Source organism: Lichenostomus cassidix, chromosome 2 (assembly GCF_008360975.1).
Source record: "Lichenostomus cassidix isolate B80296 chromosome 2, HeHo_3.0, whole genome shotgun sequence".
Lineage (NCBI taxonomy): Eukaryota > Metazoa > Chordata > Aves > Passeriformes > Meliphagidae > Lichenostomus > Lichenostomus cassidix.
This window is the reverse complement of record NC_139482.1, coordinates 32,597,246-32,622,260: the sequence shown is the minus strand read 5'-3', so window position 1 is coordinate 32,622,260 and position 25,015 is coordinate 32,597,246.

The following is a 25,015-nucleotide window of genomic DNA, read 5'->3' as shown; positions in this document are numbered from 1 at the left end:
AATTTTGAATGCAAATTGGTTGATTGCATTCAGGTGCCTGCAGCCAGCAAGTATCTAATGGAAACTGGCAGACATTTTTCTTTCTGCACCAGTGGCCACAGTAGTGAGATAAATAAACCCCAGAAAATCTGAATGGAAGTGATGTATGTATCTCTTCGAATACAAAGGACAGGTAAAAGTGAGGAAATGGGAAATGCATCTGGGGGTCTGAGAGCAAAACCCAGACCTGGTCTGCCCTGAGAGGAGAAGGTCCTGACTTAGCCATAGATACATGTCTTATGAATCAATCAATTTAAAGTAGTGTTGGTTTTAAAATAGAGCAATTTTCTAGATTAAACTAAAGCTTACAATATTATCTTTTGGAGGGATCATCTTTTGGTGCTCTGAAATCTGTGCCTTTCTCGTGGGTACATCTGCTTTTAAGTGCTAGGAGCAGACAAATGGTGTGCAGCTATTTCTGACAGACACTGACAGATACCTCAGCTGATATAACAGCAAAAAGGTGGGTAGTTTTATGGTACATGTGTACAAATATTGCCCCAGAGGGTAGTCCAAATCAGGTCAGTAGTAGTTTTGCTACTGTCCTCAGTATCAGATGTTTTAGATGTCAGGACAGTGTCCCAGTTTGGTCAGCAGCCAGGACACAGACTGAACATATTCTCAAAATACAGTCAGTGCAGTCCAACACAACATGTCCATGTTATTTGGACAGGTGAGGAAGCAGTGGGGAGGCTTTACACATGACTAGGGAGGGAGAACATTTTTATCTATTTGAGCTCTATTTTCAAAGTTGTACATGAACAAAAGCACATGCAATTAAATATATAAAATACAATAGAACATCCAGCTTGGGCATTCAGATGAATTGTGTTGAATGGCTGATGGGTACATAATGTGTTACAATGTCATTTGATTATCTGAAAATCTTATGGACCTCCAGGGGTAATCTAGCCCAAGCTCCTCTCAAAGCATCCAAACTAACTGAATATCAGTAGCAACCTGAAATGTCAACCAGACATACCAATGATATGAAAAATTTATGGATTTATACTTACTGCAGACTTGTAAATTTGGCACAAGAATAGTTTTGACTAGCATTCAGAAATTACTCTTTGAAGGGAATATTTATAACTTTTTTACTTTTGTTAACTAAGTGTGGATTACATGAGTAAGCATCAGAGCCAGCTGGTCCTGTGGGAGATGGTGACACCAGAGGGTGTCCTACTGTCGTGATCTACCAGGGAACAAACCAGAACAGGACAGGAATGGCCCAGTCTGAACTGCTTTGACTGGCTTTATTTTCAGTGGGGAAAGAGAGCCTCTTCCAAAGGGCAAATACTTTATATCAAAAATGGGCACCTGTGAGAGATGAGTTGTTTCTCTGCCCCTCTGGTGGCTGTAGAAGACATTTAAATAACGAGTTCAGAGGTGACACTACCCTTCACATGGCTGAAGTTCAGGTGATTAATCGTGCCCTACTGTGTTCAAACAAATGTTGAGGAAATGTGTGCCTTTCTCAGTGCTGCTGGATGGAGAATGAGATAGTGGACTTTTGAGCAATTCTTCCAGAAATGTGCAAAGCTGCAAAAATTCAGAACCTATTTGGGAATCCTCAGCCATCAATAACACAGGCAATAGTGAAATAACAGCAGGACGTTTTACTTTTAAATGCTTCTCATAAAAATGAGGGGAGCAGATTGTTTATATTAACCTTTCTGGGAAATGCAATCAAATTGTCCTTGAAAAATGTTAAAGAAGAAAAACATAAGCGTGACTTTCAATAGCCCTTAACAATCTGTGAATCGGCCCATTGCTAACTGTCACACACAATGTACATTTTGTTTAGTGATTTCTGTTACACTGCCACTCTCTATGAAAATGTTTAAAAGAATAATTCAAGCTGCATGATCCCAGGTGCATAAACATGTGCTCCTCAAGCCAGCAGAGAAACTGCCGAGCCTAGCAGGATCGTCAGACCCACGGGTCAATTCAGGGACTAAGAAAATCATTTCCTATTTTCCTTTATGGATTTGGAGCATGCTGGGATCAGCCAGTCTTGAAAAATAGAAAGAAGCTGTGTCTTCTACAGCAAAAACAGAACTGGGAAATGAAAGATGCCTCCAACCCTGGCCAATTCCGTCAGAGCAGGATGGGGAAAATGTGTGGTTCCTGCTGTCTGAGGCTCCCAGCGGCTGCTCCTACTGCACTGCCAGCTCTGCAGAGCCATGCCCTGCCTTGCTGAGAGTGGCAGGAGGGGGAGCCTGGCCCTGCTCCAGCTGAGGTGGTTAATACCTCACACCAAGCTTCCTCAGCTGAGCTCCCTGTGCCCTTGGCTCCACGCTCAGCATATTTTTCAGGCACTTGAATTGCTCTTCAGAGGCCTTCAAAGGTGCCTACCTTTCCACTGACTAAGCAAATAGGCTTAAGTGGCATTTCAAGCCTTCGAGTATGGCTCTGTGCCTCCATGGGAAAATGTGGTTTTCCACAGAACTGAAACCCCTTTATTGTGTGCTCTCTTCTCTGGTGGAACCAGCTAGCGACAGAACAGGTCTCATTTCACCATTCCTGATATCATTCATGTGAAGTCACAGACCAGTTTGAGGCACCTAAAACACTTAAAAATGCAATTGTTAATATTTGCCATGCCAATCAATCCCCAAAATTCCTGACAATTTTCTCTTTTTTCCTCTTTTGTACATGGCCAAACTTCTTGCTCTCAGTCTGCCTCGCTGAAGCATAGCAGGCACTTTGAGTGCTCCCCTTCTGTTCTTTGTGGAGAAGTAGCTACCTTGGAGGTGCTGGTGGGGTTGTCCAAGGATTCTTAATTCAGTATTTTGCAGAGGTGTTAGCTAATTTTTTATTTTCATGGTGTTAGGAATTTTGAAAATTAAGAGTATATAAAGAGCCTTCTCAGTACCAATGACAGATGGCAATTTTATTTTTCCCTTTAATACCCTGCAAAATGTGTTTTAAAAGGTAGAAAAAGAAAAGGGAAAATCAGCAAAATGCCATATGTTAATTATTACATTAAATACAATAGCCAAGATGGCATAGAGAAGAGAAAATAGAGTGAAGAAAGAACACCTTATGAAATGTTTCAATTTCAAAAATCGCACAATGGAAAGGTCTTCTGTTCTCCTTTGGTCCTAAGAGTTGTTATCCTATCTCCTTGCAGCTCAGCACCTAAAAGTGATTCAAACAACATGCAATCTCTTTGGAAGCCAGACACCCTCTCAGGAGAAGGAAAGAAATGGTGTGGTCTTTTATGAAAGCTTGCAGTACCGAGAAGGTCAAGGTACCGAAGGATTTCCTGTGTGTCGTACATGATCTATTCCAAGTCAGACAAAATAGTTGCTTGTATGAATTAACAGGATATTTTTGGTTTCCATAGTATCGGTGCTTTTATGTTCCTTGTAGAATCAAACCCTTCTTTAGCAGACTCATGCACTGAAGCATGCTAGCAGGGGTGAAATGAAACACATTTGAAAAACTTGACCTAATAGAAAGCAGAAGAAGGAAGGTTTATCTGCTCTTTCTATTGTCTTCATCTGCTTTACACTGGCAAAGCATTAACATTGAAAATGCTGCTTGGAAAACATTAAACATTTCCCCATGGAAATATCTGACTGTTAAGGGGAAAATCCAAACCTGGAAATTTATGGCTTGAGTCTTCCTATCTGGAAACACTCAGGGCTGTGATAGGTGAAGTGCAGGGTGGGTACAGCTGTATTATTCTTTAAGAATATGGTTCCCTGCCAGGTTGCATATTCCATGGAGCAATGGGGAGATTGAGTTAGAGAGGCAGGCAGATTGTGGGATCAATAGGTAGATTGATGATAGACAGATAGATAGATAGACAGACAGACAGACAGACACAGCCTGTCTGTCTGTCTCACCAAACTACAAATGTTATGATACTTAGAGAGGCACTTCATGGAAGAATCACTTCTTTGTTTGCCTGTTCACCAACATATGAATTTTTTCTTTCAGTCTTAGTTGATTAACTGGCAAAATCCAAAGAGAGTAAATCACTTCTGCAAAATATTTTTTTTTACTTGTACATCACATTTTCCTTGCAAAAGTTCCAAAAATGTAATTTTTCAAGCATTTATTTTCTTCATATTCATGCATTTTGATCCCTTCAGTGAAACAATACTGCTGGTGATCTGACTGGTTTGTGTTGTGACAAAAACTGATAGGACCCATAAATGTGATCCTCTTTCATTGTTTCATTCGGTTGTCTGTTGTTGATTTTTTTTCTCCAAAACCTAGTCTGTTCAGAGTTCCCACAGAACAGGGAGAGACTGGATCTGGGTTCCATTTGCTTCAATCTAGAAGTCTGGATTTTGATCCTTATCTTTAATAAAAAAAGAAATGAAAGAAAGAGAAGCAATTTTTTGCAAATTAATACCTCCCTGACTGACATGGATTCGGTTCAGCATTCACAGTCTCCTTTCAGCTCTAGGATGAACCACAAATGCCCATATAGCCAAAGAATCAGCAAAATGTTTTCTTAAAAGCAAAGAAAACACAGATGCTTGAGCCTGAAGAAAACCATTCAATTTATCTTAAAAATAAAGAACTTTGTGACCCCGAAGGATATAGTTTTAAATCCTTAGCAGCTTGTTCTGCATGATTTAACAGCAATGGAAGCTCTATTTTGTGCACACCCTATTACAGCTATGCAAAGTGATCCTAAGACTGTTAAAATACTTCAGCAATCATATTTTTCACAGAGTTTTACCACTATTGACTACCTGTGAATTGAAGACTGTTGCCCTGACCCCTGGCAGCCCTCATCCAGCTGTCACACATAACAGTCACCTGCCCTGCGTTGCTTTTTCTGTGTGTGATTGAAACAAATGAGTGGCAGGAGGTGCATAAGAGTAATATGAACACCATCTCCAAAGGATTAGAAACAATATTCTTGACTTCCACAGTTAGTCCTTTACGATTTACAATGATTTGGATTTATCTCCTACTGGTACACTCACTTTGGGGTTTCTGGCTGTGTTTTCAGGGGAAAAAAATCAGCAGAAAGGAAGCATTAAGTTTTGCTCTCACTCATTTAGGTTACAAAATGGAGCTGAGAGAGAAAAATCAGTAGCTTTCAAATGCTATTACCTTGCTAATGATAGCTCTCATCGCATGACAGTTCTCAAACTGATAAGACATTCCAAACATCCACAGAAAAGTCAAAGAGGTTTTTTAGTGCCCCAGCTCTGTTTCTGCAGCTTGCACATGTTTTCAAACATAATTTCATGCCTGCTTTCTGACAGCTCATTAAACAAAGGCCTCTTGGTACATATAGTGCCCATCTTCCTGCTGAGATTGTAACATATTTATGGTGTTTGCAGATTGCTGGCTGTTTGCTCTTCTACTTCACAGTGTCCTGCCTGCCAAATGCTTATCAGTCTAGCGAAGGTGACAGTTTTCCCCATTTGTGTAGGTAGCAATGGTCTCGTGTTTGACCCTCTGAGGCAAGAAGCAATATGATTAGAAGAAGCTCCTGCAAGCAATAGATAAAAGCAATCACATAGGGAGAGAGACAGTGAGGAAGAGCTCAGGGGAGGGGGCTGATGTTGTGGAAGCTGATAGCTTGTATTCAGGGAAAGTGCTGGCAGTTAGTTAGCTAGACAGCTGGTAACATCCAGACCTTGAGGGATTTCAGCTTCAGACAAAGCAAACAAGGATTCAGGAGTGTTGAGAAGCTATCTGGAGCAGTGTACAAGGGCAATCAGAGCTACTCACTTCTAATTATCTGCCTCTTTCCTGCCATTAAACTATCATTATTATACATTTGAGCCAATAAAGTTTAGCGAATTTTGCATCTTCTATTTTCTTTAAAAGCTGGTGCCAAATCCCTGCTTTCCTTCTGAACAGAACAGATGAAGACATCTTTAAGCCAGCCGTTAACATTCATCCATCTGTCCTTGGAGTGTGGCAGGGGACTGGGAGCAGGTTTCTGCTTGTACCACCACCAGCAGCTGAAGTATCTGTTCCACTTCACCAGAGTAACAAAAGGGTTAATTGGGTTTTGTTTTTAAAAGAATTTTATTTTCTTTTTCTTACTTCTTGTCAAGCCTATTGCTTAGTCAGTATTAAAAGAAAACGCAGTAGCAGCTCTGTTCAGCTGCCAAAACCTAATCAACACAAAGAAGCTTTTGAGTAGCTGTCAGACAGGATTACGATATTGATCCTAACTATGTGCATGTTCCAGGAAAAGGAGCATCTCTTTAACTAAAGTCAGAGGGTGACAGGTAATGAAAGACAAATATTTTACAGCTCGAAGGATGGTTCTGTCCTCACATTAGGAGATCTGCCTAATTACAGCTGAGAGAAGAAGCAGCACCTGTGCATGTTTGCTGCTGTCTCACCTTGTACTCTGAGCCTCTCATCTCTTACAAATAAGCAGGTACTGAGAGAGTCCCAGCATGAACATAAGGGTTTGAGAAACATCCATGCCATGAGGGAGTAATATGTGTGATTTAATGGGTAGCTCTCCCTATCTGAGACAGTAGTGAATCAAAAATTTTAGGATTTTGTTGGGGAGAGGGACTTTGGGATCAGAGGCAAACTCAAGGCTCTCTGAATTTCTGGTCATTAGTGATGATATGACATTATTTATGATACAAGTGAAATTGAATTTTGGGTCTTACCCCCAAATGGTGAGACAGGTAACAACAGTCTGGGTTTGAGTACAGATAAAATCAGATGAGCTTGGATTCATCAGACTAAATGCAACCTACAGCAGACACTTAAAGTAGGACAGGAGAATAAGAGATTACAGGTCTAAATTTTGGCCCAGTTCTCTCCAAGTCTAAAGTTGGATAGGAAGAATCTCACCTGCAAGGACTTCAAATTCTATATTCCAGTTCTTATATTCCAATATAGGAAAGAAAGGAAAAGCCCTTACTTCTGAGGGGATATAGGCCACAGATGAATCCACACGTACTGGGAAACTCCCAGAGAATCAAATACTATGTTTGCTTATTTAGTTGTCACTCATCATAGTCAGAAAAGAGTAATACCAGAGACCCACAAGAGGAGCATTTGAGGGATAAAACATGCGTTTTGAGGGCTAAATTCAAAATGAGCTTATACAGATTTACACTGCTTTCAACTTTAGTTTTAATTGCTCGGGGCCTTTTTAATGCAATAAAATTACCATTTTGCATACAGGGCAAAGAGCCCATGAACGGATCTCTCTGTAGTACTGCCATAGGCACCACGAGTAACTGCAGTCCTCTGAACATCCCCCAGACACCCCACCTGTCTTGCCTTCCTACCCACCTGCATATTCCTGTCTGCTTGGGCTACAACTCCTGTCACACACTGGTAGCCTTTTTTTCCTAGCTATTACCATGTGAGTGATAAGACATACTAATAACAAATAAATTATGCCCCAAGTTACAACCCCCCTCAAGCCAGAGTGTAACTCAGGTCAGAATCTGCTTTCAATCTTTTAGTCCTGGGGTTTCCAGATACTGCTTTTGGTCTCATGGGTCCCCAGGAAAGTCAGTTAGCCTCTCAGTGACTCATGTTCCCCATCTCTGGTGAAGCAATTATGGTTTCCACCTACTGTGCAAGAGATGGGAAGGATTTGTTTCTCAAGTATCACGGAGAGCCAGAAAGAATGTCCTGGAGAAGTGCTGTGTAGCAGTGCTACACAATGCTGTGCAAAAATCAGTGAAATGCTTTGGCTTGCAAGGAGTGTCAAAATTATGTACTTGTTATTTAAGACACACTATCTTACAGAATTTTCTGCACCTAAAGTCTAGGGCACATCACAACCCATCCCCCCCCGCCCTTTTTTTTTCAGGAACAAGTGGGGAAGATGTATTTTAAATAACTGTCCCTGGATTCTTCCTAGAAACTGTTAGTTGTCACAGAAATGTTGGTAAAGAAAATATGTTGTTTTAGTGTGTGTTTTTCCCTGTGTAATGAGCTACCACATCGGTCAATTTCGTTCTCTGTAATACATCAAAGCAATGGGAGTGCATTAAGAACCAAATGAGGGTCTTGGCCTCTCATCTTAGTTTTATCTCCCCCAATAATAATGAAGCTGGGTAACTTTCTAGAAAATAACAAATTGATATAAACAGCACTGGTTTGCCAGCTACTGTCATTGTTGATGGATAATCCTACAGCCTGAATGGGTTGTCCACATAGCTATTTGTCAGCACTGTCTGTGAGGAGCTCTGTGATAACACACTGTGCTAAATTCACTCTCGTGTCTACAAAGGAATAAAAAATGGCTCATTTGAGTCAATAGATGTCACACAGAGTAAACAACAACAAAACCAGGATGCGGTTATATTGCAACCTCGCCAGAAAGATACCCCCAGTGCTGAATGGGTTGCTACTAATTTAAGCATCTGGGAACCTGAGTATATGACACTAAGTTTAGTTCACTGTTGGTTTGTTGTCTTTCTCTCATAAGAGTTAGATATGTTTATTGCTTGCATTAAATGCCTACATTTCTATTATTGCTGGCAAACACCATTGCAAAACTGACAATGAACATTCATCTCCTTGTAATCTTAGTTATTTCAAAGGGGTAGATTTGTCGAGGTGCAGACTTCTCTTAAAAAAATAAAGAAGTGGATTATGCTTCATGTCTGTGCTTTGGAGCTGATAACTGGAGCCTGTCTGTTGCATGACTGATCAAAATCGACCACCTTCAACACTGCAGCTGGGCAAAAAAACCAGACAGCTCTACTTGCACATAGCTGGGCACTCCTGATGCCACATCTCTTGGTATACTTTGTGCTGCCTTTTAAAAAAATCCCTTTTTGCTATAAAATATGTGCATTGAAACACTGAATTGTGCCATGCTGAATGAAGGACAGGAGTGAGCATCATGCACCATTGGTACCATGGACAATTGTAAAACTCTCGAAGCACAGTGAGATGTTGCTGTTTCTAACGAGAAACAGACAACCCCAACAGCCAAAGGGGAGGACACTCGTTCCCTCTTCACATCACTCTTTCCTCTTAGTCAGCTGGTGAGTCTCTTCAGAAAAACAAGGAGTAGTTGTTTCAGCTGATGGTGAAGCATCTGGAAGGCTCACTTAGGAATATTTGCATGTTCCTCATGTTTTCACCAACACACTGGCATCACAGAAACTCTCTGTGGAGGGAAAGGTCAAATGGGATGTTTTGTGCATATCCAGAAAGGAAAGTGCATCCTGCTTGTTTTGCAGGATGATTCATTATGTGAGACTTCCAAGGCAGGATGAAGAATTCTCCCCCACCAGCGTAGTTATGGCATAATGTTGCCAAAGTCTTTCAGGTTGCTGACATTCAGAGCCCAGTCTTTAGAGCTAATATCTTACTATCTCCTTTTCCCTGAGCATCTAGGATAGCATCTGAGGAAGATAAAGGGAAAGAGGTTTTTTAAGAGACTCCCAAAGTATGTTTAGTGGCCAAAGAATGACAGTTTTCACCCAGGCTATGGGAGTGAGCACTCTCATACAAAACTCCCTAACTTACTGAGCCCACTGAATGTCTGGGCTGCTCAGAAAAAAAAGTGACCCAGGACCAAGAACAGAGAAGTGAATGATCAGGCCAGGACTGAGATAGCATCTAAATTTCCCCCCTTACTATTTCTACTTAGAAGTTCAAGTGTCACTGACACTATGTTCTGAAGCAGTTGTCATGTTGATTTTAATGAAGAATAAATGATCCAGACTTTTAGGGGTTTTTTAATGGAGGCTGGAATGACAGTTAATTGCTGCTTTAATAATAAATTGCTCAGCATTGCCTGAATAGTGTATTTGCTCCCAGAATCAGTCTGATTCAGTTGTCGAGTATAAGGCAAGCCACACATGGTTCATAGAGCCCAAAAAGGCTGTCATACTGTGTATCACGCTATCTTAATTGGGGGAGTTGAAGTGAAAGGCTGAAACTTGATCAGTTGTTGGATTAGGAGACTATGTGAGGAGAAACAAAGAAATGACCCAGAGTAAAATGGATACCTCAGAACTAGAGAGGTTATATCTTGACCACACACATTCTTTAATAATGCATTTCCAACATAAACAGAGCCACAGGCACTTGGCATATAAGACAGCTTCTCTTTTTTGCAGGTCATCAATATACCATGTTTACATTGTCAGGATGGTCTCAACAGTGTTAAATTATAAATTAGAGTCAGTGCAAGTAGAGATGTAAACACTGATCTGTATACTATAGCAGCCAGAACGAGGGCTCGGCAATTCATCCCTTTCAGGTAAAGATTTTAATAGGATGCTTGGGAAAACCTAGACTCTGAAAAAGTTTCAAAGCAAGTGTTTAAAGTGTTTTGTTCTAGGCGGAGCATCACTTGGGAGCAATTTCAGTTAAGCGCCATTTCGTAAAGATGTCCTTGGAGCAGCTTGCATCCAGCATAGAGTAAAAATGAAACTGTCTCTTAAGGACAATCATCTGCAGCACACAATATTGACACATCAAAATGCCAGTGACAGTGGTGGTGACAGGGGCAGGTTATTCCAGCATTTTAGATTAATATATGATGACAGTCTTCAAAATACCCAGGTGGAAAACAAAGCAATTACTTTGGGAATGCAAATGTACCGAAAACATCTGGAGAAAAGACAAATATTTTCTATTTGTATTGTGACCTGTAGATGACAGCAGAAATCCCTTGGTCTCCCTCTCCAGAACACTGATTGAAAATTAACTATTCCCTGAAAACATACTATAATGCTGATTTTTTTGATACTTTAGAAAAATAAAATAATAAATATCATGTTTATAGATTTATAATAGTATGAATATATATTACATTATTTTTGTTTTATTAAAAATTCTAGGTGCCCACTCGCCACCCACTGACAGAACTGGCCTGAAACTGTAATGTGCAGGCAGTATAGCAAATGCTACATTGCTGACCTTCTGCCACCCTTTGTTTTTTGATGATCTGATCCCATGATACACCAAGAAGGATTGGGGCATATTGGCTCAGTGAGGCTGTTCTCTTCCTGTAGCCTGTCAGGGAGTGGACTCAAGGGCAGGCTCAGCCTGCTGGAATGGCCACACAGCCTGTGCAAGTGGTTGCTTGTAAAGGGCCATTTCCCTTAACTTGTGCATGATGTGAATGCTGGAAAGAAAAGAGCCTTCAAGACATCCCGGCTTGTATGGATGTGTTTTGTGGAAGCAACCTGAAGTGGTCCCCAGAGGCCTCAATTTCTTTTCTGTAAAGAAGAGTTGTGTTTGTGTAAATCTGCTCATCTCTGCTCCTTCAGTTCCTTGAGAAAAGAATTTTGCTTTACTGTTTCCATATGAAAGCAAGAGCTGTCTCATACTTGCTGGCACTAATGCCAAGAACTGTGTAAGCCCCAGGGCAGAGGCAATAGATGTGAACAATGTCTTACATATGCTCCAGGATTCCTTCGCAGATCACTTGTGCAGTCATACACTTTCTGGATCTTAAGCCATCAGTGTTTGAAGAGCAAAATAAGTTTTCTTTTTAAGACTGTGACTCTACATACTTATACCTTTCATCAGCCAAAATGGGAAAGCAAATCCTAAATTTATAAGAGTTCTCTTAGGAGATTCTTGGTTTGGCAAAGGAAGAGAACATTTGGGAAGAGGATGGGTAATTGTGGCGATGTTTTGGGTTAATTGTTCCTATTTTCAAAAGAGGATGCTACTGTGAATATGTCTGAGCTCCTGGATCAAAATGGGAAACATTTTCACCCAGCATATCCAGACTATTTTTAGACTATTGGAAAGGACCTAAAATGATCCTCGAGTCAACTGCTTGACCACTTCAGGGCTAATCAAGTTAAAGCATGTTATTAAGGGCATTGTCCAAATGCCTCTCAAACACTGACACTGAGTTTTGTTGCCCTTCACTGGATGCATTCAAGGATTCTCATATCCTTCCTAAAATGTGGGATTGAAACCTTTGCACTCAAAGTGAGACTGCACCAATGCTGAATACAGTAGGACAATCATCTCTTTTGGTTTCTATTGACAATGTGCTGTCATGCAATATCAGATTAGTCTGGGTAAAGGACACTTGTGCATCTACAGAAGTTTAAACAACATAGGGTCATAGAGATTCAAAGTCAGACTGAAAACTAGAAAAATGTATTCCAAGCCAAGAGATATGGCTTGGAGATATCTTCTGGGGGCAAGGCTCTCTGGCAGAAGGATGTTGAAATGACCATTGATTATTAATATTTATTTTCCTTCTAATAGACAGAGGGTCCAGTCAGAAGTGGGTTCCATTCTGTTATCTGATAGACACATGTGTTAAAGCATACCTCTTGTGCCAAGCTGACTACAGATATTTAATGGGACTTTTTAGTTCATATATGCATTTTGTATCAAGGCAGCCCAATCAAAGAAGGTATAGCTGATACAAGAGAGGAGTAGTGCACATCTGACCAGTACCTTGAATTCCTGGGCTTTTCTTAATCTGTTTCACTTGGTGAATCACAAAATGTGAAGTCCCTGAAGAAGCTTTTCTGGTCAAGTCTATAAACACAATAAATTTCATGTTTATGGACTTATAATAGTGTCTGGTTTGGGGAATTTGTTGATCTGTTTCAGATTTCAGCTTGCTTTATTTATTTTGATAAGATTCCTTTTTTTTCCCCCCCGAGCAAAACCAGTGATAATATAATTATGATTTTGATGATACCTGAGATACAGTCCTTCTTTATCTCTTCCCCCCATTCAAACCAACAAACTAGCCAGTGAAAATCTAAAGAAAGAAAGAATGAAACCAACCCCCTTATCCTTCCTGTGATCACTATCATCTGACAAGGGCTTGGATCAGTTTTGTTTGCTTCTCTTTTCTTTTACTAAGGCTGACACTGAAGCTGATTGGAAGGGTTTCTGCTGTGCAAAAAGACCAGGAACACAGAGTTGGAGAGCATAATTTTGGACCCTGAGTTCAAATCTACATTTTGGGGGTGGGGAAGTTGTGCTCAAATTTGCAGTTGAGGCAATAGTAGTCATTCTGCCAGTAAAGACAGAGCTCAGAGGTGAAGCCATTTTCCCCAGTGATGGGCTTTTCCTGCTTGGGAAGCCAATTTATCCACTTGTGGCTAGATGAAGGGTAATTGCCAGCCCCCAGGCAGTGTGGATAATCTAGGAGTTGGGCTCCACCTCAATTTGCATGCCAAACTAAAGTACTGGTACAGATACAGCCTTTAACATAAATCAGTAGAAATTTCACTTTAACTGGTTGCAACAATACTGATCTGCAGAGAACTGTATCTCCTTAGCCCTTATGAAATTCTGGTTTAAATAATCCTATTAACATTTTAGAGATTAATTTTCAAGCATGCAATTTTACCACCCAAACACAAAAGAAACAGATTTTTGGGCACACAATGCTTGAGGGAAGCTGGACTACAATCCCCATAGAAATTTGGCTCACAGTAACAAGGTGGGAGAGATCTCCCAGCTACTCAAATTGCTATTGATCCAGCTGGGAATCTGATCAAATGTGTTTGTCTTTATTACCGACAGAGTGAGTGGGTTGGATGGGGAGCTGATTTCATTTGCTGCCAGTCACACTGGGGCAAATCTTAGAGCCACTGAAATGCAAGTGAATTATACTTGTTTAAAACCTGTGGCCCTTCTGGAATTTAGCCTAGTGACAATTTCTGGTGGTGCTTTGTAAGAGCCTAAATGGATGTCCAGTGAATATAGGGATTACGCCTTGCCCCCAGTTTAGTAAGTATTAGTATTATGCTACCCTGAGCAGCAGCAAAACTTCTTATCCTGCCATGAGAATTATTCAAGTTCTTCCATGCAGAGTAAGACCACTACAACAACAGATTAATCCTGTATTTTTATCTTCTAAATATAACTTTACAGACATTACAGTAAGATCAAAGTTAGATCTTAGATCTAATCTGTAGAACAAACTACAGCTGTAAGACCTTTGGAGAAACCTGGTGAAGGAAACCCCTTCCTACATGCAAAAAGGAAACTACCAAATTTATGCGTCTGGAAAGAACTTACTAAAAAGCAGTGGGCAGTACTGACTGGGATCTAGAGGTCAAAGGCACTTCCCCTTATTATGGTTATTCAGTGGTGTCCATGAAGGGAGTTGGTAGCATGGGGCCAGTGTCCCAGAGGGCAACAGCAGTCACAGTGTTGGAGCTCTGTCACGGGAGGATGGACCAGTAAAATTTCTTTTCTACTGTGCAAAGGGGTCAATGGTGGATTTACACAAATACCAGCATAGGACAGGTATTCAACTCCTCTGAAAGTGAATATCACAGAATCACAGAGCCAATAAGGTTGGATCACTCTGTGATCATTGAGTCCAACCTATATGGTTTGAACTCAGGAATTAGTGAACATCAGGCTCAGGGACTGTGTTAGACCAGTTAACTGATGAAGAAGTTTCAAGAAGCTGAGCCCTGGAATCCTGTCATCAGCTGGGCTGTCCTGCAATGACCAAGCCTGCTGCTTGTCTCACCTCCAGTTCCTGCAGCCTTTGCAAGTAGGGCCTTGACTTTCAGCTTGGTGCAGTGACTTTCATTTTATTACACTCCTTGAACTATCTTTCAGGTAAGTCCTTATAGTTCAAATATTTCTTTACCTTCAATTTCTTTTTTCAGGTTACTGCCAACCGCTGTATGATGGACAGAGAAGCCTTGATATTCCTTTGCCTAGATCCACCCGAGTTTCACCCTCTTTGCAGCTCTGACTTCCAGAGGCTTCCCAGAGAGCTTCCTGATTCCCACTGCAGCTGGGGAGGTCTCTGTGCTCTCTCCCACCCAGCCAAGCAAGCTGCTTTCCAAATCCCTCCTGCCGCCAACTCAAGAGACCAGAGTGTCTCCAGCTTCTTTAACTACATATTAGTTATAGCCTCCACTGTAGAAGTACAATGAGTTTGGCATGAAGTGACAAAACAGAGCTGTTTATCACTCTATAAACCCTGGAGGGCCAAATGGTTTTGACACTCAGGCAGCGGAGCGATTACAAATCGAGCCTCTGGGCTGCAGCAGTCCCAGGGCTGCTGCTCTGTCTCAGCAATACATCCTCTGCTGGCTCCCTGCTTGCCAGCTCATTGCAAGGCTCTTTCTGCTGTCCATATTAGTGCAGTGCATGGGCTTCAGCTTTGTGTTTGGCCTCTCCCCTGTGTCCCTCCATAAACCCTGGAAACAAGAGAAGAAAACAGCAGCAGGCAGTCATACATCTGGCTGTCAGAGCCCATAGTGGCATGCCATGAGAGAGCTGTTGTGCCATGGAGAGGGGTCTTGGGCACGCACTTTTTTGAAATGTGGCTTAGCACTTGAAATCCAAACATTTTTTTCCTTAATATGACTTTTGTTTGTAAATCCAGCACACAAATCTTCAATTCTATCTGTGAAGTGGAGCTATGGCTTTCCTCCAAAAACTTGATCAAAAGGCAAGTTTTGGCCTTTTGACTATTATGGCCAAAATTAACTAATTCTGCTCTTGAAATACAATATGCACAACAAATAATTTAGCTGCAAATACTCTTTTTTTCCTGAGTGCAAAACCAGTATCTAATTTTTCGCGAGTCATGTTTTATATTAAAGCAAAGAAGCTAAGTATCTGGTCTTTATCACAAGAAGGGAAAGAAAACCTTTCTCATAAAGTCCTGAACAGTCATTAAAATCAGGAAAGCAGTTCCTCTAGCAAATCTGCTTGTTCCTTCAGTTGTATTTCCTGTCACACTTATGCTATTTGTTTATGCATTAGGATTTCCTGTTAAGCAAATGGCAAGTGGGTTAATGGAGAATTCTCAAATACTTCTTTTGTGTGGCTGTGGTCCCCCTGGGATCGATTTAATTGTTCCTACAATGAAAGCGGTACCGTCTTAAGGTTCTTTAGCTCAGATAAACATCTTTAATCACTTTCATGTTGAAATAAAAGGAGCTTGGGAATGTGAAACATTAGTACACTTTGGTTCCTGAAAAGAGAACTTGGGGACACATTGCAGATACATATATAAATCATCTTGCTAACATTAGAGGAAGGGTTTGCTATAAGGCTTTCAGGATGCTTTAATGTAAGTAGCTCCTATTATTGCAGCTAAAATATTTTGCACATGTGAGCTGTTCTTGGATGCTGGGAATGCAGCTGTATTACTTCAGCTTCACTCTGAAGCTGAAACTGGTCATTATCAAATGTGTTGTCGCGTATCAGTCTGAAGACAGATTCTGAAATTTAACTTCACTGGAGGCTTGCCAAGTTGTAGAGTTAAGCCAGGGTCTGTTCTCCTCTCCATGTGCTGATGGGGCTCCCACTGACATTAATGGAGAAAGTAATAAATACCATAACAGACTCATAACAAGGTAGTCTGGTATTAGGCTTAATTATCCATGTTTATGCCAAAGAATGCCTATGCCAGCAGGTGCTCCTGGCAATAAGTTACCTGGAATGAACTGTCACAAAAAGCAGTAAGGTCTCTTTTTTTAATTTTTATTATTGATAAGCATTTAATCCACCACTGGAACTAATTAGTAGGCATGGCAAAAGAGACCTGTACTGCTCCATGCCTCGTTTCTTCTACTTGCACACAAACGATGCTGTTAACACTGGAAACCAGGATCCCAGTTTGCCCAGGGGCTCCTCAGCACAGCTGGAAGAGGCTCTGCTGTGTGTACCTGCCTTTCCTGCAGCTGAGCAGTGAACCCTGGAACATGGCAGCTCTTCCCTGCTCAGAGATAAAGGGAAGCTTGCCCAAAACACTTCTCAGAGTGTACCTTGCATGTAAAAGCAATAAAAGAGCACATTTAATTGTGGATCTTTGCAGGAGAAGGATTTCCTTCTGCAGTATTGTGCCCAGGACTCCTGATGGCACAGTAGTATTTCCAAAGTGGGCTGAAGACAGAGAGTGGGATCCTGATCCTTTGCTATTTCTTACTCCAATGCAAGTTTACTGACTTCAACAAAGGACAGGGTGAAAATATCTTTTCTTACATTCACTGAAACCAAACCCACCTCTCCAGCACAAGAACAGTGTACATGGGTACGATCAGGTCCTGCCCCCTATTGTTTCAGTACCTCATCATTTTCTTTAAGATGAGAAGCAACATTAATCCATTTTAGATTATATTCTCATTCTGCAATAAAATGGGGCTGGGTAATTTCAGCACACTGGAAAAAAACTCACAGCCCTTCTCACACCTTCAGAAGGTTTTGTGGTTTTGTCATATTTGATTATTGCTACACATCCAGCATTCTTGGAATTTTTACTTCACCTTTTCATTAAACTTATTTTACTACATTCTCTGTAATGAAAGTGTCTGCAGGAAAATAAACACAAAGGCAGAACATAGCAGCAAGTAGGTCTTATGAAGTTCACATTCAAGGAGTTTAGTTCCAACGCTTCTACCATATTTTTTTTTAATACTTGCTATATTTTCAAGCCACAAAAGAGAAATGTTGTAAGAAACTTATCATGCAGACTATAACCACTTGCTACCTCAAACTCATTTTAAGGTTTCCCTTTCCTTGGGAATTTCTGTTGAAATCATTTCAGTGATTGAATCCTGCTTTTTTCAGGACACGAGCAAAAGTGTTACCCGGAGGGGGAAAAAACCAACTGTGTCATGTCTACAGCATGACAAAAGAAAATTAGTCACATAGGTATCATTACTTGTTTCTCTTATGGCCTCTAATTCTCTATTTACATGGAGTATATCCATCAAACACCCCTAGCCCCCATTATCTTCGGCAGGCTAAGACAAACTTGGGGCTTTATAACCGACCCAAATAAATCAGCTCTCTGGTGTGTCCTCTTGCCTGCTAGGTATTTGCAAGTTTAATGTTCTTTCAGCTTTGAGTCAAAAACCAGAAACCTGCCCTTCTTGCTACTCTAATGATTATAACTACTTTTCCTATGGCTGCTGCTGCTGATTTACTTAAAATTTTAGGTTTATATATATATAAATATATATTACTTATTACAGTGAGCTAATAATGCTACTGATTTTTTTGTTTTAGTGAGCAATATTCCAGGTCTCTCATTGAGATAAACTGCCCAGGTTTTGACCTCATAGTTTATCCACTTCAGAAGCAGATTATTGTCTCGTAAAACTGTTGAGATGGTGCAGTTAATACTTGCTGTTATTTTAGAGGCCAGAACCGTAATCTTCATCATAAAGATTGAAGTCCTTTGTACATGCTTAAAGTTTTCAAACTATGGGTCATATCCTGCCATTGATTTTTACGCAAAACTTCCAGTGTTTTTTGCAGTAATTGGGTTTTTTCCTCTTGTGATTTCACACCACAGGATCGGAATGATGCAATCACATTCCTAATACAAATTTATGAACTTTGTAACATCGAATTGGTGCTATAAAACAAAATCATTTTCAGTCTAAAGGGCATGTATGTGTATATTTGACAGACCTGTGCATCATTCTGCAAGCAACCATTTTTCTTAATATCAGCCAGCGAAACAAAGTTATATGTGAGTGATGTTGCTATTATGGAACTGATGGTAAACCCAAGCGCTGTGCTGTTCCCTCCCTGAAATTATTTGATACAACAGTGGCGTTCTTTTTCAAACGTTAAAAATCAAAAGACACAGACTCAACTTCAAAGGGAAATTGAAATGTCCAGATGAAAGGCGAGATGAAAGTCCAGATGGAAAGACAAGTGTGCCTTGCTTTGACTCATCAGATAAGTAAGGAACCAGGTGCATGTCTGAATGTTCCCCCGTCACAAAAATAAATTTTCTTCACTTTTTGGGAGGCAAGATGAGGGTCTGCGGATGTGCAGATCTGACGCCCCATCTATAAAAGGTTATTTCAGTGCTCATAACAAACAAAAGTTTGTGAGAAATAAATCTTTTTTTCCCTTTTACACTAACTGTGCATGCACTTTCATGTTTGTTTTCTGCTTCTCTTAAAGCAAGCAAAAATAAAGCAGATTTGTGGAAAGGGGTTTGAAACTGCAAAAAGAAAAAAAAAAAAATCCATATTGATAAGAATGGCCTCCAACATATTTCCAGAGAGCTACAAGAAATCTGTAATTCTTGTGCTATTAACACAAAAATAATCTATACTTAGCAAATGAGTTTTGAAAAAAAGTAGTGTGATTCTACACATCCTTTGAGCTGTTGGCAGTGCTGTTTACTTTAGCTACTATATCACCTGTCACTCTCACTTATGTGAAGAAGGGGACCAAAGTTTCCTGTCAGCCAAAGGAAAGAAAAAAAATGGTCACCCAAGATACTCTTTTTTCTCTTAGCACGGAATAAACCAAATCCTGACAAAGTCCCCCTAGCTATAGGCACACCCAGGCACTGGAGTCTGTTTGAACAGGATTTGCCTCCTCCAGATTTTTCCTTCTGAAAACTGGGTATGCCCAAAAAGCTGGATGGCTCTACCATTGGTCTCAAAGTTAGTCTAAAGGAGCTGATCATTCCTGAGGGAATTCATCCTTTGTAGCTTGCAGACCATTTTTTGAATGGGATAAATTATCTCCTGGAGATACCTAGTTTCAGCCATTGATTATAAAAGGAGCTGAGGTGTCCAGTTTAGATAAAACTCAAATAGGTTAGATGCTATTGTAAAAATAAAGTCAAGTAAGATGAATTCCATACCAGTTCTGTGATCAATACCTCTTCTTCTCCCCAAATTATGTCTAAAATAGAATTATCCCATGCCAAAGCAAAGACTTATTGACTTGAGAGGTTTTTATAAATTCTAAGACTGTCACAGTGTTTCCAGCAAGAAACTTGCAGTGTGTGTCTCTCAGAGCGATTTCTCCTGTGCTGATACTGTTTCTCTCAGTGCAGGGTATCAAGAAAAGAGCTAGTCTCCCTTTTATTCCTAGTGTTATTTCATGGCCAGTAATAGATTGCAATTTATACTTCATCTCTCATTTTGTGTCTCAAGTCACCGATCCTTAGGCATTGACAAACCTTTGCTGCTGAGTTGTCAGTGATTCAGAACGTGTAACACTGCATTTCACAACCTGACGCTTTCTAAACAGATTGTAACCAACGGTTAACATCCTGATCAAGGAAAATTTCCCCCCTTGTTTCATTAAGGCCATCTTGATGTTGAATGTATGCTCATAAAAGATCATTTCCAGTTACTCCTGGTATTGCCTAAACCCCTGGCAGTAGTGTACAAGCAATTAAAGAATTTATTCTCTTAATGTTCTGGGTATCTTGATTAATTTTGTTCTTTACATATTTATTTTTATGCTAAATGAATGCTTATTTCCCCCCTCTTTTTCTTCTACCCTTTTATTCTTAATTTAGTGCTTGCCTGCCCAGGATAAGCAGACAGCATCTGGGAGAGATTTTTTCTGCTGCTGAGGGGAAAACCATCCAAATCATACTTCTCTTTTCCTACAGAAGTGGGGCTTGGGAAACCAAGCACTCCTCCTATGCCCTCTCTGCATGTGCAGTGGTTCACTTTAGGGTCTTTAATTGATGACTGTTTTTGCTCAAAGACTACAAAAGAGCTCCAACAAAATTACCTGGGCACTTGTCTCTTGAGGACTGTCCCAGGCTGGCACCAACCTCCTGGTTTTAATGTATGGCAGCTATTCCCACAGATCAGACTGAGGGTGGAAATCCAGAGCCATTTTCAAGAAAGGTGACACAGCAAGTCAGCGTGAATCATGGAATTATTTAGGTTGGAAAAGACCAGTAAGATCATTGAGTCCAACTGTTAACCCAGCACTGCCAAACCCACCAGTGCCTAAGTGCCTCATCTAAATGTCTTCTAAATACCTCCATGGTTGGTGACTCTGCCACTTTCCTGGGAAGCCTTTTCCAAGGCTTGACACTATCGTGAGCTCACCACATACTTGGAGTAGACTGATTTCAATCAAGCTATTTCTGTGGCTACCAGCTGATGGGCTGGACCTTCTCTTTTGCTTCTGCTTTAGTTTAGAGTGGTGTAAATCAAGAGTGGTTCAGATGAAATCTATTGCAGCTACTCAAGTGCATAGGTGGCATGAGGATAAGCAAGCCTTTGCTCCCCAAAGTAATTTTGCCTTTCTATGTTGCTGCAGGACAGTTGATTGGTATAGCTTCTTTTGAGTCCACAAAACAGCTTATCCCAGCAGAGAGGTTGGCTGTGATTCTCTGCGTGTTGTTTGGAACGCTCCTCCTCTTCCTGCAGGAACAGACCCATCTGGAATCCACAGGATCAGGCCAGGTTTTAGCCCCAATCACTGAAAAGCAGGTTCAAGACTTTTTAGGTGTTGCAAGTGTGAACACAGGCCACCTCTGCCAAAATGGAAGGAAAAGGAAAAGTACAAGCACACCTGGGCTGGATGAACTCTCAGAGCAAGCTGTGAGGGCTGAGGCTTCCTGCTGCAGCTGCCTCCAGCTGAGATGGGATGTGCAGCACAGCAGACATTATCAGGGTACCAGGAGGTGCTTGGTCCCTCTCTCCACTCCTCTGCACCAGCAGCAGCTGCTCCCTCACACACCCCAAATGCTCTATCGGTGATGGCAGCGACAGCAGAGCTGCCAGCCCAACTCTCCAGCCCTCTGGCAGAGGTGAAGGAGGCAGCGGGATGTGGGCTCATTTCCTCCCACACATGAACCGCTGCTTACTCTGGCTCAGTCTACACCTGGCCTTGGTCTTGCAGCTGTAAATATAGTTTTCTAAAGAGTGCTGGCCAAAGCTCTTCCTTCTAAAATCTCTTTTACTGACTTGTGGTTATTTCACAGGCCATACACCACTCTGAGATTCTTTTGATTCACAGCAGCAAGCTGGGATTCAAATTTCAAGGGATCCTTCCTCAACATAAATAAACATCAACAACCCTGTCTCAGGCCCATTGTGGAGCATTCTTGGAGGCAGGATTTGGTTCTCTTGTCTGAAGCAATCAATTAAGCAAATGGGTTTAATGGTCAGATATTTATTGGAGGGCAGGGAATGGAGGGGTCAATAACATCAGCTTGGGAAGCCTGGACACACCAGGGTGAGCAGACCTTGCAAAACCTTAGCAAGGGCAAGGTTTCTCTACTCTGGGAGGCTTGTGGAGGAAAACCAGTCCCCAGCCCCCTTCCCCACTGCTTGCTGCCACAGACCATTCCCACCCATGGGAGGGATACTCTGTTCTGCAGAAGAGGGTGTCTGGGACTCTCCAAAATTGAGCCAGGTATTGTTCTCCTGCTGGAAAGGGAGGTCCCAACCTCTGCTTCTGCCAAGTTCACTAGTTGTCCATCACAAGTAGTGTTTTTCCCTCTTGCTGAGCTTGCTGATGGCTTCTGTCCCAGCTCTGCCCCTTGAGAGTCATTCCTTCTTGCTGCGTTTTTCATCAACCTCTCTCCTTAGCTGTGGCCCCACAGACTGCTGTAGCTACCCATGTTTGCTCCTGTTTTAACAGGCAATTTACTGGTTGCTGCATACCTTAGCCTCTGCCTTTGCTTTCATCTTTTGAATCTTCCAGCAAGCCCTGTGGCATTTAGGTAGTTTTAGAAGATGCAGTGACATGCTAAATCCAAAGAGAGCCTTCCCTGCCTTAAAGAACAGAAAGCAAATGCTATCCCTCCAAGGCCCCCTGTGCCAAAAATGTCTTCTGCTGGTGCCACTGGCTTTGGATGATCCTTCACGCTGGGGTAACACTAAACCAAAAGGTGCCATGCTGCATGTTCGGGGGAACCTTTAGCTGCTCTGGACTGGCAGGGCTCAGTGGAGGATTTGTCCCAGCAAGCATCTCGAATATGAAAAATACAGTCAATTAAATTAAGAGGAACTTAGCGGCAAAGTGATTTCTTAGTGAAAAATTGGAGTGATGACCAGTTTGCTGCTTGAAAAACATTCATCATATAGGTAGGCCTCTTAAAAATCTAGAATGAAATAAAAATCACAAGGTCAAAAATGAAAACACTCTGTCATTCCTTTGTAATCAGAAAGAATATTTATATATAAGAATATTTTCTTAATCATGGCTTCAGCTGATGCAAAAAAACCCAGCCAAGAAATGTGATAAGGAGTTAATGCTGGAAAAATAATTAACTCCAAGAATACATGAAAGTAAAAATAAATTTTAGCCTGCTGTCATTTAAATTTCATTTTATTTCAGGCATGGATGAACAAGGTCAACACCCTAAGCTCTGATTCTGGATTCTTGCTCTCAAACAATCTTCAAAATAATTCCCTGTATTTTGGAATTGTGAAACATTTCTTTTAATATTGGGAGACAATAAACAGCTGGGGTGATTAAGTGATATAAGTTTTTTCAGCTATATAGGAAATTATAGTGGTGATTACCAGAATGAGGTTTGAACACATAAAGTGTTATTTTATTTCTTTTACTAAAGAAAACTTTAGGGTCCATTTCAGCCTTCAGGTAGCAAAAAAAAATCTAAGTATCTTCAACCCTATCCAGCAGTCCAGGCAAACACATGGTGTTAAAGTTTATTTGGGATGGCTTGTTTTTGATAGAAGATGAGAGTGAATTTTGGAGTTAGGGAAGACAAAAATCTCTTCTTCCTTTGTCTTCCCTAATGATGTCAGTGCTGTGGGATCACAACAGAAATAAAGATGGTCCCTGCTGAAAGGTAGCATATTTTTATCACTAGTTGCATTTTTTTAACTCCATTCTTTCTATTTCAAATTATTCAGAACAGCTGAAGCTATGCTACACTTGGGATCTAAGGTTAGAGGAAACAATAAAAATCAAACATGATGCTTCCAAATCCATGGGCTAAGAAAAAGGTACTGTGGTAGCAGTGGATTTGCACTTCTAGAGATAAAAACCATGTGAATGAAGAGAATGTGGGCAGATTGGGGCTGGAAGACAAAGCTCTGTATCTGCATGGCTTGCTCTGCCATCAAAGAAGACATTGCACTATGCCATGTTGTATGATGCATATATATATATACATAAGCAAATTGGTCACACATAAGCAAATTCATTCATATATCATGTTTGGCTGATAAGAAAAGCTGAGGAAAAGCTTTACATTTATGAAAGTCCATATTTTGCTTCTGTGCAGTTACCAGCTGGAAGCTGATGATTTTTTGAACCAACTGCAAAACACCCACGAAATTTCCCCTCGGGCTTTTTGAGATAGAATTTCAAGAGACAGGTTTTTCTTTTTGAAAAGCCTTAATGTTCCTTTTTGACCGGTAAGAGACAGAGTGAATGAAAGGGCCCAAAATTCTTGCTCCTCAAGTGATCCATTTAGTTCAATACCCAGTCTCTCCATCCCTATGGTGAATTGTTGTTTAGAAAGGCATCTTTCAGCTGCTGCAGATGTGCGCTCTGTCAATTATCAGCCTTAAATGGTTGGGTTTACACATTTTTGTCTCCAGCAAATTCTACTATAAACTTCTTTACCTCTTCCTTAATGGCTTCCTAATGTATCTTAGTGAAAGATGGATATCCCATACTCTCTTTTAAACACCTCATTCCTTAGATATTTTATCTTGACAGTTCTGCCTTCCACAGCTGGCAATCTCCCAAACACAGAAGCACATTTTTGTCTCCTGTAGGCCTACCATGACTAAATGTTATCGTGGCAATTTTATACTCGAGGTTATCATCGTGCGGCACCACAACTGCCACTTGTCATCTTCTTCCATAGAGCACAGGGATTGCAGTAGAACAAACAGATTTGTAATGCTGCAGCACAAAACCCAAGATACTTGATACCAAGATGCTTGGATACTCAGGATCAAATTAGCACACATTAAACAGCTCACCCCAGGCTGGCTCACTAACACTGAGCAATGGCTGTCGGGTGCCAAGCCAGATGTTCCAGATGGGCACTCTGTGCAAGTGCACACCACAGCAGGTACTTTTCAGTGCTCACACAGGGGCTGGTAACCTCCACATTTACCTGCTTCCTGAGAGAAAACAGTTGCCATTCTTGATTCACATAAAGCAGTAATTAAAGAAATGCTTCAAAAAAGCTATGTACCAAACTTAGCATCCAGAGGAGGAACACATCTCTCTGCCTATTCCATGTGGCTGAATTTGCTTTAATTTTGCAAAAATTAGGACAGCTGTATGAAAATCTGCCTTTGGTTCCAGTTACCAGAGTTTTATACAGAATAATTTCTGTACATGCTTTAAA